The following is a 14,673-nucleotide window of genomic DNA, read 5'->3' as shown; positions in this document are numbered from 1 at the left end:
GATTATGGATCAGCACCGTGATGCCCATAGTATATACAGTATTCTGAAGAAGGTCTAAAATGTCACTGTGTGTGCGTGCATGTGTGTGTTTTATTTAGATGGATTTTTAAAAAAAATATTACTCATGATATAACATTGTCCAGACATGCCTGGTAAGGACATGAGGAGGAAACAGCAGGAGCTGTGTGAGGCTACTAAAGGCAGTGCTATAACATTTTTCTGTCATCATTTTATTATAGATTAAGTGCAAGAGTTGTTAGGTGTGGATAATTAGATTATAGTTTATTGCAATAGCAAGTTGTGCCTTCAAAGGAGCTTGCAAAGACTACGATGACCGGGATGACTGAGAACATTCACAGACAAGTTGTGCCTTGTTCTCACATAGCAAGTGGAGAGTGATATATGAAATGATGGGATGGAAGGAAGAAGAGAAGCAAAGAGTGATTCACAGGCAGAGCCTAATTTATTTCTCACAGTTTTTTGTTGCCTTATGGTTCCAAGCGCTGTCACCAATCTTTGCATTTTGTTATTATCTCATGACACTTGTTTAATCAGCTACCATCTCTCCTATGGACTTTTTAATGTCTACAGTCTCAGATCAACACAGCCCTTCTCTTCCCATATTAGATTCTTGATGAATGTGTGTTGTTGTTATTCAACCTGGTTCAATGTGCCCCTTTTTAACTTTGAGCACCCGTCCCTTTAAACCTCTCTGCACGGCCCTGCCCCGCCACAGTGCTTTTCAGATTTTTAAAATGTAGTTAATGAATTATTCAGTGTGTTTCAAACTAAACTGTTTATAAAACCAACAAAACCCCTAAAAATTAATCTTAACTACGTGTTTTGTCAGTTACTCAAAACATTTTTCTAAATGAGATAATATGTGGTTTGTGGCTCAGCTGCAGGGAGGGCTTTGGCTGGTGGGTTCAGGGTGTGGTGTCAGGGGATGCTGACCCACACGGCTGTTCTGCATCATCTGATCATGTTGGGACTGTGTGCTGCACGGGAAGAAGGTGGCTGGAAAACTGCACAAGCAGAAGAAACCAACGACAAACTGTAAATAAAAGCATCTACGTGCTTGTAACATGCATGCTTTACACCCTAACTGTTTATTAAGCATAACAAGGTTTTAATAAAATAGACATTGATTTCCTTAAACAATTTAGAAGAAAAAATAGCAGTCATCATAAAGCTAACAAAAAAAAACACGGAAAAAATGCCTGAATAGCACAAGTGATTAATGCCATCAAGCTAATGCTAAAGAAGCAGCAGACAATGACAGGTCAACATAAAATAACTAAATCTTAAGGAATGAGTAATAACATAATGTATGATTAACTATATTTCACATTTATGAATGAATTACATTTTTCAGGTTTATTATCATTATGATTCAGACATAATGCAGCTGTAAAGATCACATTTAGTAGCAAATTTCTCATCAATAGAACCCAACTGTCATGGTCCGGGTGAGCACGGGGTTTTTCCACTCCGCTGGGTTCTACCTTCAGGCAGAGACTCCAATCAGCTTCCACACCTGGTTCCAATCAAGTCACCTGCATATAAGACCAGCATTCACAACAGACCTCTGCCAGATCTTCTGCTAACCCATGTCAGTGCTAGGCTGCGAACCCCTTGTGAGAACCCTCAACTACTGCTTTTCCCTCACCGTGTTTTTCTTTGTCATAGGACCCACCTGGCAGTCACGTTTCCCGAACTACTCTCATCTCCGCCTGGACGCTGGTTCTGTCATCTGGTTTCTTCCTCTCCACCATCGGACTACACCTGCCTGCCTCCCTGCCAAGTCCCTCACTCCACGCATATTCTGGATCCTCTCTGGACACTCCTCACCCGGAACCCCCTGGACACCCCTTCCTCGCATGACACTTTAAACCTGCAACGCGTAAGCCCTAACCTCCATAGCCTAATCCTGCAGCTGTGATTCACTGGACTGCCACTGACTACTTGTCTCTTCTCATTATAGTGACTGCGTACCTCCATCCAAGCCGCTGCCCCTTTTTCCATCCGTGAAATCCAGCACCTAGCCATAGCACTCAGTTTCATGTTCACAGTTTGGCCTCACAGTTCACAGTTCATAGCATTTCATAATTCATAGCATTCATAGTCTCCTGTTGTGTAATTTCACTAGACACTTGTAAATAAAGCACTGTGTTCACGCCCGTTTGCCTCCCTCTGTGTCTGCATTTGAGTCCACACCCACAGCCGGGCCCTCTCGGCCGTAACACCAACACTAATTATATTTGATTTGGAGAGAATTAGAGAGATAGAGAATTATAAAAAGGGAATTAAAAAACACAGCATGGTACATTATTACAAATAAGGCACTCCCACATCAAAAGTAAAACTTGGAAGCTTTGTGTCTCTGTCATTATTTCTTCTGCCATACAGCTACACCGCTGGAGCATGGTACACAGAAGTCGCTTTAAAAAAATACATTTAATATAGCTCTTCAGGCATAGAAAACATAACTTTACCTTACATCGAGGACAAACAACAAATTTACAATTCCACTTGCTGTACTCAACCAGGAGGTGAGACAGGGACGGATAGAAGGACATCCGTGGACTTCCTCCAATGAACCAAAGGTTATCTGGGCAGGTTTGTAGTGTTTTTAGTGATTTTCACAGCAGTCTTTCCAAGGCCGTGGACTCTCCCATTCCCTCAAACACTGCAAGCAGAATTCAAACGGCTGTCCATTTACTGCTGTGCACACTTTACAGAGGACATTCAAATCTGATCCATTCTCTCTTATCACAATGGATCTGCATTCGGGACACTACAGGGAGACCTCCCTTATGGGGATGCTGCTGACATATTATAAATTGTTATATCTATATTTAGCCTAATGGTAAGGAGAAATATTACTTTTTTCCACCGTCGAGATCCTTTGAGATCAAAGTGGATCAACAGCTTCACCAAATGAAGCACTATAAAAACTGCACAGGAAAAATATCCCTAACTTCACCTGTGATCACACAGTAGTTTTCTGTTGCAAAGGGAACAAAGAGAAAGACTTCACTGAGTGAAAAAGGATGAAGATACAAGCTGGTGATGATCCAGTGCACCTGGTCTCAGGACGTGAAGAAAAAGCCTGATCACCTTCTCCACAAAAACAAGGTGAGCTTAATGTTATGATTGATTTTAGCTTTTCAAGTTATGTATGTTACTTTCATAATAGTCACAGATTATATTGCAAACGCAGTGATTGCTGTTATGTGTATGATGACCAAAACTCTCTAAAAAACTGTTATTTCTTGCTGGCTTTCAATGGAAGATTATACCCATCCATTCAATTGAATTTGTTTTGAAGTCTTTTTCTGCTTTGATTGAGCTTGAAAGTCAAAAACACCACCAACAAAAAACTTTTAAAACTGCTTTTTGTTTCCTTTTTTCCTTTGAAGAAATCCTGAGCAGGAGGAACCAAACAGCTAAGAGCATCTTGACCACAGTGGGGGAAAAGGTGTGCACTGAGGATGATTTTGAAATATTAACTTTGTTGTCACTGCTAAGGAGTTTTGGACACAGGAGTGTGTTTAAAATGTGTGCATCTTCAGTGGTGTTCAGGGAACCTGACATAATAGTTTTTGACATGTTTAAATATTTTGTGAGGTTCATCTCTGTCCTCTGTTGTGTGTGTAGGATATCTTATGGCTGAAGTCCGGCTGACTGTCGCTGGGAAGCTATTGGTGAACGACTCTGCATCTCTATCTGAATATGGGCTCAAGCCCTCGTGCGTGGTGCAGATGGTGGTGAAGGTCCACAGAGGCTGACAGAGACCAGCAATATGATACATCCAAAGGACAAAATGCATCATCTTTGCTAACTGGCACTGAACTGTGTCGTCTTTGATCTTTGGTTTTCTTCTACACTTAAACATACAGCTCAATGAAGCATTAAATGTAAGCGACTGTATAACTTACTTGTTATAATAGTCTTACAGAGTAGGCCTTGAGATGGAGAGGATAGATGCAGCTTCAGTAAAAGACATTTTCAGGGAAAGAACATTTTCCAGTTCCTCTTTGGAAATTTGAATATTGTGAAAAATGACTTGAAAAAACATGTTTTTAATAAGGCTTTGAGCTAAATGTGGAAAAATGTTGCTACTAATTCCAGCATCATTCAGTTTACAAACGGCGTCCCATTGAATAACTGGAATCCCCCCTCCCCCATTTTCACATAATGTGAAGCCATCCAGTGGGATGGTTCACATTTTTGAAACTCCTGATATTGCGTGAAATCCCTTTATGCACACTTTGACTACAAGGGGTAGCCGACAAGCATTAAAAAAGGATAATGTTTTTAAAAATGGGAAGAGCAACCAAATTATAACATAACATTAAAGTGAGCATGTGCTACACACCTCCTGCATGAATCAATAAATTCAGATATATTTAATCAGTGATGCAAAATCTTACAAAACATGCTTTGGTTTTGTCGAGTGGACTCTTGCTGCCTTTAGCAGAGAGTGCTAATTCTGGGACTGGTGGATGCTTACAGCACACAGTATATGAAGAAAACTATAAAGATGTTTACATACAGCCTATAAACATGGAGTGATGGTACTACAACCACAAATTTGTTTCACAGCTGAAATTAATCAGATAAAAAAAAACCCATTATTTTTTAATGCTGTGCCACTGGTATTCTATTTGTACTTGTCTAGATTTATACTCCTCTACACCTCTTTAGATGCTGTATTGCTTTAAAACATTGATGTGAAGATACCAGTGCCCATTCTGCTGGTTAAAAAAATAAGAAGGTAATCTTTAAATACACCAAATGTTCAGGTACATCCTGAAGGGTGCAATATTCCACACAGGCAGGAGGGGTCACTGTTTGAAAACAGTTGCAGGTCAGCTAAAGTACATACAATGGCATAACACTGCAAACCAGGGATACTGGTTAAATGACCATAGGGAGATTTTAAATGGAAAAAACTAACAAAAGATCAAAATACGTATGTACATATTACTCACAAATCATATCAAGTTTGAACTCTTTTTTTAGGGAACAGAAGTCAAATTAACCATGGGTTCAATCTGGTTACAAAAAGCTTTCTTCACATTAATAAATACATTACTCATATGTCACCTGCATGTGGGTAAATCCTAGAGTCATACAGGAAGCAGCGGAGCCAGCTTCCTAGGCCTATACTGATATGTGTGTGAGCACATGGTTCCTGACAGTTATTTTGTATCCGTAATCATAATGCAACAATCAAAAAGAGAGGTGTTTGGATAAACTGTTATTTATTTTCAGGCTGTTTTTTCAAGATCCAGTGCATTTAACAGTGCATTGAAACATTTGATGCTGTGACGCAAAATTACCTAAACACCAATGAAAGGGTAATCAGAAACTTACAAAGTAGCCAGTAATCCTGGTGATGACTTGTGTGAACTTAAATCTTCTAGAAAAATATATGTGACCCTAGGACTTGTCATAGGATGCCAATTTAGCCTGCAGCCTGAAAATAGAGCATAAAATGTAAATCATGGATGGAAGGTTACATCGGACACCAAAAAGCATGTATTCATGCACCGCAGACGAGCTTTTCTACACTTCACCCAGACAAGCTGTATTTAAAACCACTAATGTCAGAACCAGTCATAACGTACTGCATGTAATGTGCCTAACACAGATCATCTCCTGTCTTTTGCCATGTGTGTGAAAGGGCCACAATGTCTAGCGTTCATGACAGAAAATGGCATCACACCAATCTTATATTTACCAAATTACATTCAAGCTATAATTTTTGAGAAGGTTCATGACATGTAGGTAAAATATTTTCCTCTACAAAACTCTAAATGTCCTTTGGCATCTTTACTTTTTTTTAAAAATTAGCATACATCTTTAAATTAAATCAAAAGTAAGAAATATATGAAACTGATGTTAACGAGGCAGCTAGTGACTAGCTGAATAAAAAAGTGCTGATGAGTCTTTGCGGTCACATGAGGCTCAGCTGAAGGAGATGGTGAGGAAAAGGTAACGGAAGGAGAGATGATGCAGAAAGGCACAGAGTAGGTTTCCTCCATTGTGTCTTCACTCCTGCAGTTTGAACTGGAAAGAACTGGTGCTCCATTTGGTTGTGTCACAGTCAAGCATGGTGCGCTCTGTGAAGATCACATTCCCTTCTGCATCTATCAGGATAATTGTATTGGTTCTGAATGGATAACAATACAGAGAAGAAAACAATTGTAAATTTAATATCTAATAAGTATGACAGTGGTTATGAAAAGTCACTTTTCAGACACTGTTTGCCGCTGCCCTGCTAAATGATGTTTTGATAGCTTTGGAAAGGACTAACCCTCTGACCTTTTGGCTACAAGAGAGTGTCTGTACCCAATAATCCAGTGTTTCATTGCTGTGGAGGATTGATTACACTGGGGATTTTTTGTGTGTGCCAAGAGTTCACTGTTCTGTGATATTGCTGTCTAGCACAGTAGTGTAGGTGGAGTTTGGGTGCCCCCTCGAATCCAAGAAATATATTATTATTTGAGGTCTGTCAATTCAAAGCTGCTTTTTACCTGTCCATTTGGAGACAGTAAAAACTAATATTCTTAAAATTCTATTCCTAAAATTAAAATCACAATTCAATTTCAAGTTAATAATATACAATCTTTTGATTTGACTAAAGCAGAACAATATTTAAAGAAATTTAAAAGGCCTTCTGGGTTTTGTTTGTTTGTTTGTTTGTTTTTTTGCTGTATTATGCTTTTAAAAACATCAAAATCCACAGTCAGATTACAACAAAAACAAACAAGAAGCACTCTGAGAGCGCAAATTGTATTCAATTCAATTCAATTTTATTTATATAGCGCCAAATCTGCTGCGACCGGTTGGGCTGAGAGAAGGAAGACAGGATAAAAGATTGTATTTTATCTCTATTAATATTCATTGCAGATGCAGATATGGAAAGCTGGAGTCTGTGTCGGGATCGCCAAGTAGCTGTTCCTGGTTCTTGGTTCTCCGGCTGTTGTACCTGTGTAGTTGGTGCACTGTCCCACAACATCACTCATGCTCAAGATTTACACAGGGCCAGATACCTACATTCAAGCTACCTTCTCGTAACAGCACAGTGATACAGAATTTTAGGATTTGTTTTAATAATGCACAAAAGTATTACAACTTAACTCTTAAAAATGTTAATCAAGAAACTGGGTTTTATGACGTGCAGCATGTCATAGCACGTAAAGCACGTGCAGTGCTTTAATTTGCTTCTCTTGCTATCTATGCATTTTTTCTGATACCTTCACAGGTGTTGAATAAACAAATGTTTGACCCTCACACAGAGCAGCTGTGCACGTCAAATAATGAGAAGTGCCACAACTTTCAATGTGTTAATGCATCAACTTCACTTGCAGCACAGGTGGTGGACTTTAAAGAAGGGTAACAAGATTGAATTGTGCAACAATGCTGATGAAGTGAAGAAGCTTCTCGGATGAGAGGTGAAACGTCTTCAAGCAACTTAAAGAAGTCCAGACGCTTTTCTTTACAAGCTCCTTTGACTACGATGACCTGAATGACTGAGAACCTTCACAGACAACAATGCTGATTCTGTAGTTTATTGTATGACACCGTTATGTTTCCTTTACATGAACTGTGGGCAGTAGTAGCACTGATGTTGGTCGCTATGGTATTTGTAACTGTGGGTGTTCCTGTAGGGCTACGCGTGAGAATTCACAAATGTGCTGTTGCAACTTCCTCAAAAGCTGCAGTTGCTGCAGCCTCTGAGAAATGCTCACAGATTGATAGGTATGTTATGGAGCCTCGCAAGGCACATTGAAGAAAAAAAATTTGAACATGTATTTTGCGAGATGAAGATAGTGCTCAGTGGAAGGGGAAACACTCGTGGCTAGGTGTACTTTGATCTGGTGGTCTTTGTTGCATTCATTAACAACCAGCTGCAGTACTCTGTACAGCTTTACAGGTATTGATGGAAGCATGATAAATGCAAAGAAAAAAACTCTCAAGATCTTGCAAAACATTTGTGGGATCTTGCAAAAGTAAGTTTTGACAGAATTTGTTCTGTTTAGTGTGGTGCACAATAGCAATTTTCTAAGATCACACTTTAGCAATAAATTGACTTTGTGAAGTCCTTTATCATTCTTATTGTCATGGGCATATCCTATTATCTTTTTTCTATACATTAGATTTTATTTGTTGTCCCGTATACCAATTTGTCATTCTTTGTGAAATGCAGATGCATAAAACAGTTCTATGCAAAACATGCATGCTACTTTCATGCTGCACATTCTACAACAAACACTTATTTTGTGTGCATTTGTCTCTTTCAAACAGGTGCCGGTCCTCACCTCTGCAGTGCTGCCGTCTCCTGTAGCGCTGCATGGTTCTAAGCTAAGTTTCCTTTCCTTTTTCTGTTCTCTTAGATTTGTCCTCAGGTTGGAAGTGTCTGTGTTGTGCAGCTGGTCTGGTCTGTCTCTAGACAGTTCAGGCTGCACCCACTAGTTAAATGGTGGAGGCTCACAGCGACATACTCAACACACAAGTTTCTGAACTCTGCATGAGGGTTTCTCCGACGAAGTGAGGGCCGTGAGGCACAGCTCCCCGTCCCCCGGTGACCCTGCTAGGTCCACCTTCTTAGGGAAACCCTCTGCAGAGGAGCTGACAGAGCCAGGAACTTGTGAGTTGTGTGTGTCCACTCAGGCATCATTCATGCTTGTTCTGTAGGCAGTTCCTGTCAGAAGGAGGAGGCGCAGCAGGAGCATCGGGGGGCGGAAGACGGTGCCTCAGTGCCTCTCTCCTTCTGACATTGTTAAAGAAAACACAACAAACTTATAATTATTTAGATATTTACATGTAGGTAATGTCCTCAAGTTCTGTATAACCACTTTTTCCTCTCTCTGTGTTTGTTTCTCGTTCGTTGTTGTGTGTGTTTGTGTGCATTTGTCTCTTTCAAACAGGTGCCGGTCCTCACCTCTGCAGTGCTGCCGTCTCCTGTAGCGCTGCATGGTTCTAAGCTAAGTTTCCTTTCCTTTTTCTGTTCTCTTAGATTTGTCCTCAGGTTTGAAGTGTCTGTGTTGTGCAGCTGGTCTGGTCTGTCGCTATAACGCGGCCTCGCTGTTTCGCACATTTTTTTTGTGCAAGTTTGCATGCTTTTTTTTTTTTGCGCACAGCGCTTTGTGTTCTGCGTCCTGATTGGCTTCAGACTATTGTTGATCTCCTCCATGCCGTCTCTCCTGTGCAGTACAGAATCGCTGATTCATTGATTCATTAATGATTCATTGATGTTGAATTATCTCTCAGCTGCTCTGTTCTCATGTGCTGGACCTGAAAACACGGTTTGATCTTTGGTTTCTGTAATACTGGACTTATTTGTCTACGAAGGTTTGAGCTTTGAGAGCTTAAACAGGAGAGAAACGTGTGAAAATGTTCATGTCGGTCTGAGTGTATAAAGTGTGTAGTGACGGGTTTTACAGCCTTAAAACATTGATAATAACTGTGAAAAATAAAGTTGGCTACTTCAGATTTCACCAATCGCAGGTTATTTTTAGAACGTAACTCCCGCGATAAACGAGGGAGCGCTGTTTACAGATACTGAGAAGTATAAAATCTGAATCCTTTCTCTCGTTTGCTCTGAGGCGCGGGGGGGAAATATCGACAAGTCGATCAACATCATCTACAGATACATTCGACATCTCGAAAAATGTAAATTGCCACTTGATTCGTCCATTTGGTTGAAAAACCCGACCGTGAACAAGGAGCGAATATCACACCGGAAACTAAGCGCTATGCGCCGGAAGTAGCATATGCTAAGGCGCACACAGGTCTAAGTTATAGGTCTAAGTTCCCCATAATGCACTGGGTGTTTCTTCTTCACTCAACATGTGTTAGTAGACCTCTCTGCATTCAGCCCGTCTGCCCCTCATCTATCGATGGATGTTTGTTAGAGGCTTTGGTTCCCACTGTCGCTCACAGACGGTCACCTAATGTTTCCCTGTGTAACTGCAGGGTCTTTGCCTTATAACATAGAAGTAGCTTGAGGTAACTGTTGTTATGATTTGATGCTGTGTGTGTGTAATAAAGCTCCCTTACTGACAGTGGGTCACCACAGCTTGTAGCTCCATGTATTTGATGTGGCACGTTTGCCCTCGCTGACACAACCCTAAAGGGATTTGTGTGTATGAATAAAGTTTATTGTTCATACAGTTCATTGCCGTATGTCTATGAAAGGCTGAATGAGGGTTGTAGCTCCCTCAGCAGCTGTGGAGCGATGGCTCGTGGTCACCTGATTCAGCCCTGGAGATGTGGTTGGTTAGACACGCTGCTTTAGTTGGACACTACAAACCACACTCACCTGTTTACACAAACACATACACACCTTTTGTGTTACAACCACCTTGTTACACTCAAACACCAGATGATGCATCTGAGCCAACTAAGGATTCACTGAGACTGAAGCTCGAGATCATAAGAATTTGAGGCTCAGCTGATACAGTATCATAGGACAATCCAACCATTGTATGTCAAGAGACTATAGGCAGTAAAAGCTCCATCTGGAGGAGGAACGACGTGGTTCAGAGCGTTGCCTCCTGCAGCTGGTGACATGTTCAGATTTCAGCTCTGTCGGTTAGAAAGTCTGTTTTTGTTTTTCATCTGTGTGTTGCTCTTTCATCCTTTTGTTCTTCCTCTTTCTTGCATCAAGCTGGCTGACTTCACCACTGATGAGGTAACCATGAGCAGTAAGCCTCGTGTCGCTCACAGTTACATTTAACATAGTGCGATAAACACACTCAGTCTTTATAAGGTACATCCTCTAAAGGTTCACATAACAGACAAACAGGATAATAAAAATAATCTGGTTCTCTGCAGCGTCCTCAGATGAACAACACACAACATTATTAGACGTCTCAGTATTTGTTACACTGAACACAAATATAAACACAACACTTTTGTTTCCATGAGCTGAACCGGATCCTGACTGGTTTTGCGACATGTGTGTCATTGTGCTACACATGTACGGCATATTTCAGAGTGGCCTTTTATTGTGGGCAGTCTCAGACACACCTGTGCAATATTCATGCTGTCTAATCAGCACCTTGACATGCCACACCTGTGAGGTGTGGCATGTTAGACTACTTTTAATTAACTGCTTCAGCCCACTTACAATGAAAATGTAACAAAAAATCTTGTTCCTGACCTGTGCAGTATGTTAACACTATTGGAAGTAAAAATAACTCTAATTTTGAAAACACAACTTTCTTTCTTTCTTTTTTTTTTAATAAAGCTCTGACTTGTATTATGAGTCTGTGGTCTGGGAGAGAGTCTGTAACTCTGTCTGCAAAATACAGGATATAATGACCAATGTTGGGCAATTAATTATATAGTTACTTCTTCAAAAAAGTAACCGAGTTATGCAAACAAAGTTTTTTGCAGCTGTTTACCTAAAAATGTAGCCAAGGCGTTTTTTAATTAAACATTTCAAACTATTTACAGAACAATCAGCTGTTCTGCATCAAATCTGATGCCACACAAATTATTTGTGCCACTCCAAAAAATAATTTGTGTCCACTATGAGATGAAGGAGAACAACAGCCTGATACCTGCAGGACAACAGCAGATGTATCACTGCTGTAACACCTGTAACATTCAGCAGTCGCCTCATTGTTCTGACACACACAACAAAACTGCTGACTACACTACACACTCACTACATAAGATTTGCGCTAAACGTCGCAAATCTCTCACATCTCCAAGCACCGCCGTCACTCCTAAAACTTCCTCCCGTTTCTAACCCTTGCCATATAATTTTTGATTGGTCCACATGGTACATTTTTCCACCAATAGGAAAGGGTGGTGGGGTGTTGTTTTTGCTCACAGGCTTTCGAGCGTTTTCCTTATAAAACGGCGTTTTCACCGTTTCTTCCCGCAGTAAATATAAACAACGACAGTATTCAGGAAGAAAACCAAACATTGCAGATATTTTTATCATAACTCTGGTTGTACGCGGCCGATCAACACAATTTAAAAACTGGTATAAAGTCCACACTTTTCCCGTCAGTTGTTCCGTCGGTCCTGCTCACATCTCCAATGGTTGTACACGTTGTCATTAACGTGGCTTCACTCCACATCAGCCGCTTTGCTAAAACACCGGTGTCGGCGCATAAGGACGCGTCAGAGCCTGACAGCGACGTTGATTAGCTGCGTATATACGAATGTGAATCGCGTGATTGGCTGGACTACGGGATAAGGTGGCCTCGTTCTAATCCTATACGGGAGCAGCCAGTCACTGACTAACACTGCAAAACAGGATTGTTAAAGTTTTCATTTTAATTTCAATTCAGGTGAATTTTTTTTTTTTTTTTTTTTTTTTTTGTGCGCGCAACGCAGATTTTCTGTGCAGAGACCGTGCCAGCAGTGCGCAATTGTGTACGCGCGCAGCTTAGAGGGAACATTGCTTGCGAGTGTCGGGTCTTTTGTGTTTGTAGAAAATGTTTCATATCTCTGAGTTCAGCTCATGGAAAACAGGAGCAAAAGCAAAAGTGTTGCGTTTATATTTTTGTTCAGTGTAAATGATAAAACATCAGGTTTGACCCAGAATACAGTTTGGTCCACATGGTGGCGCTGTGAAAAGTGCGCGCTGTACTGGTGGCACCAGTGTCCCCAGCCCACAGACCAGTGCTGCCACTAATCGAGTTTCATTAGCAGCATCTAAATGCTGTTTAAAGGTGGACTTCATCTGTCACACAGGAGCAGTTTGGCTTCGCTTTGCTTAAATAATGACCTGGTGTATTTCTGTATACACACCTGCTAAGGATCAGGTGACTTTTATAATAAAAGGTTAATACGTGAAACCTTAAAAATAAAAAGGGCTGTTTTTAGCAGTATTTAGGCTGCAGTCTGTGTATTATGTCCATGATATTCTACATTACAGTAAAAACAGTAATTATATAAAGAACAGATGGATCAGGATCCTGTCTGTGTCTTTACTATGATCTCAGCTGATAATGAGGCTTGAAAGAGACATGTTTGAACTTTTGCATTGATCAGACAAATAAGCCTGCATGTTTGCATGAGCTTTACCTTTAACTGTAAAACATGAAGCCTTTATTATTAAAAAAACAAAACCCTTTTGGTGTCATACAGGTAAGAAAGCAGCGAAGCGTTTTTCTCTCTAACAGACCTTTCATCTGTTTTCTCTGCCGTTGCTCTGATGGGACCTGCAGGGTGTTTTTGGTGACGTGGAGGTTTGCACAGTTGCTGCCTGTGGTGTGTGTAGAAATGTTCATGTTCTAGTCCCACTGTGAAGCACATAGACGTGTCCTGACTTCCTGTCTGTCCCACACTCTGTTGTCTCTGTTTGTTGCTGCCAACAGTACAAGTCATCTTTGCAGATTTTACTGAATTAACAAAAACATTTTTACTGAAAGACTTATTCAGTAAACACGTTTGTTACACTGAGACTGAAAAAGAGATCCCTGTTTATGCTCATAGAAAACGAGCCTCTGTTTTACTTTATTGAAATCATTTCTAATCACAGACAGGATCAGCAGCGTGCAGCTGCAGTGAGGTGTTAGTAGAGGAGCTGTGTTTGTGAGCTGTAGTCTGGATCAGGTCTCTGTGGGAGACTCGGGTTACAGTACTTCTGAATATCACACAGCACATTTCTTCAGAATCGGTTGCTGTTTGCTAACATTTGACCTTTGCCCTTTTAGGCTGCCCTTCTGGCGCCCGTCGATGAGGACTTGGGATCTGACAAGAAGCAAACTGGGGGAAGCAGCAGAGTACCAGACTTCCCTCCTCCAGCAGGCCGGGAGATCTTGTTGCGCACCTGTGTGCCGCGACCAGCAGCGTACTCCAAGGCGCTGCCTCAGCGGCTCTTCTGTGTCCTGATGAGGGAGGAGTTTAGGTTGGCCGGAGCCTTTTCCACAGACACGTCCTTCTTTTAAGTCCTGTGAACAATTCACACCTGGGATAAAGATAAGTGAAGGACACAGGATGGAGACTTTCACATAAAACAATAAAGCTGAATTGAACTAAAGTGAATAATTTGAAAATGACTCAGTGTTTTATCAGCGACACGTTACCGCAGCCTTTTAAGATCACTGAACCTGTTACTTCAAAAAACAACATGTAATGTTGAAGGGGACAAAGAGTTAGTTCATGTTTGACACTGATGTTAATCAAAACTTCCAAGATCCAGGTTGAATAAAACAGCATTAGGTGTGTGATTTCACTCTGCTCCACACACCTGCGTGCTCCAATCAGAGACACCAGAGGAACAGGTGATGAATGTGATGGGGAAGCATACGCAGGTGTGACATACAGAGCCGTGGGAATTACAGGACATTATTACTGTTGATATATTCTCAGCGATCAGCTGTTAGTGAAGAGCATGAAAACCTTACTGCACGTCGGTCAGCTCAACTTAGCTCGCTGGATAATTTACTTGTCAGCTTGAAAACATTTAACTTTAACAAAATGTTCACCAACACGGGTCAGTGTAGGTCACTGAGTCATCCTGCACACTAGCCCTGCCCCGCCCACCTGTGTTTATACACCTCTGCAGCCCCTCCTCCTTCAGCCGGGACATTTGTTCTAGCCTTCATTCATAAACTCGGCTTTCTAACATGCAGCTAAAGTTCAGTCTGCATGCTCGACCCACATACTCCTGGTAGCTGAAGTGAAATACTG

The 14,673-nt window shown here is 41.1% G+C and overlaps 2 long non-coding RNA genes across 2 annotated transcripts; both read left to right on the top strand.

The window, feature by feature from the left end:
- The first annotated feature begins 2,485 nt into the window (after positions 1–2,485).
- Positions 2,486–4,561, top strand: LOC146696170 (uncharacterized). Its single transcript, XR_014923167.1, has 3 exons — positions 2,486–3,138; positions 3,423–3,481; positions 3,661–4,561. It is a non-coding gene; the product is annotated as an uncharacterized LOC146696170 (long non-coding RNA).
- A 4,656-nt stretch (positions 4,562–9,217) lies between these two features.
- LOC146696169 (uncharacterized) lies at positions 9,218–14,020 on the top strand. Its single transcript, XR_014923166.1, has 2 exons — positions 9,218–10,708; positions 13,695–14,020. It is a non-coding gene; the product is annotated as an uncharacterized LOC146696169 (long non-coding RNA).
- The last annotated feature ends 653 nt before the right edge of the window (positions 14,021–14,673 follow it).

The sequence above is a fragment of the Copadichromis virginalis genome, linkage group LG12 (assembly GCF_057382275.1).
Source record: "Copadichromis virginalis isolate Kocher_CV1m ecotype Utaka linkage group LG12, C_Virginalis_male_GT1.1, whole genome shotgun sequence".
Lineage (NCBI taxonomy): Eukaryota > Metazoa > Chordata > Actinopteri > Cichliformes > Cichlidae > Copadichromis > Copadichromis virginalis.
This window is presented reverse-complemented; position numbering and strand designations above follow the sequence as displayed.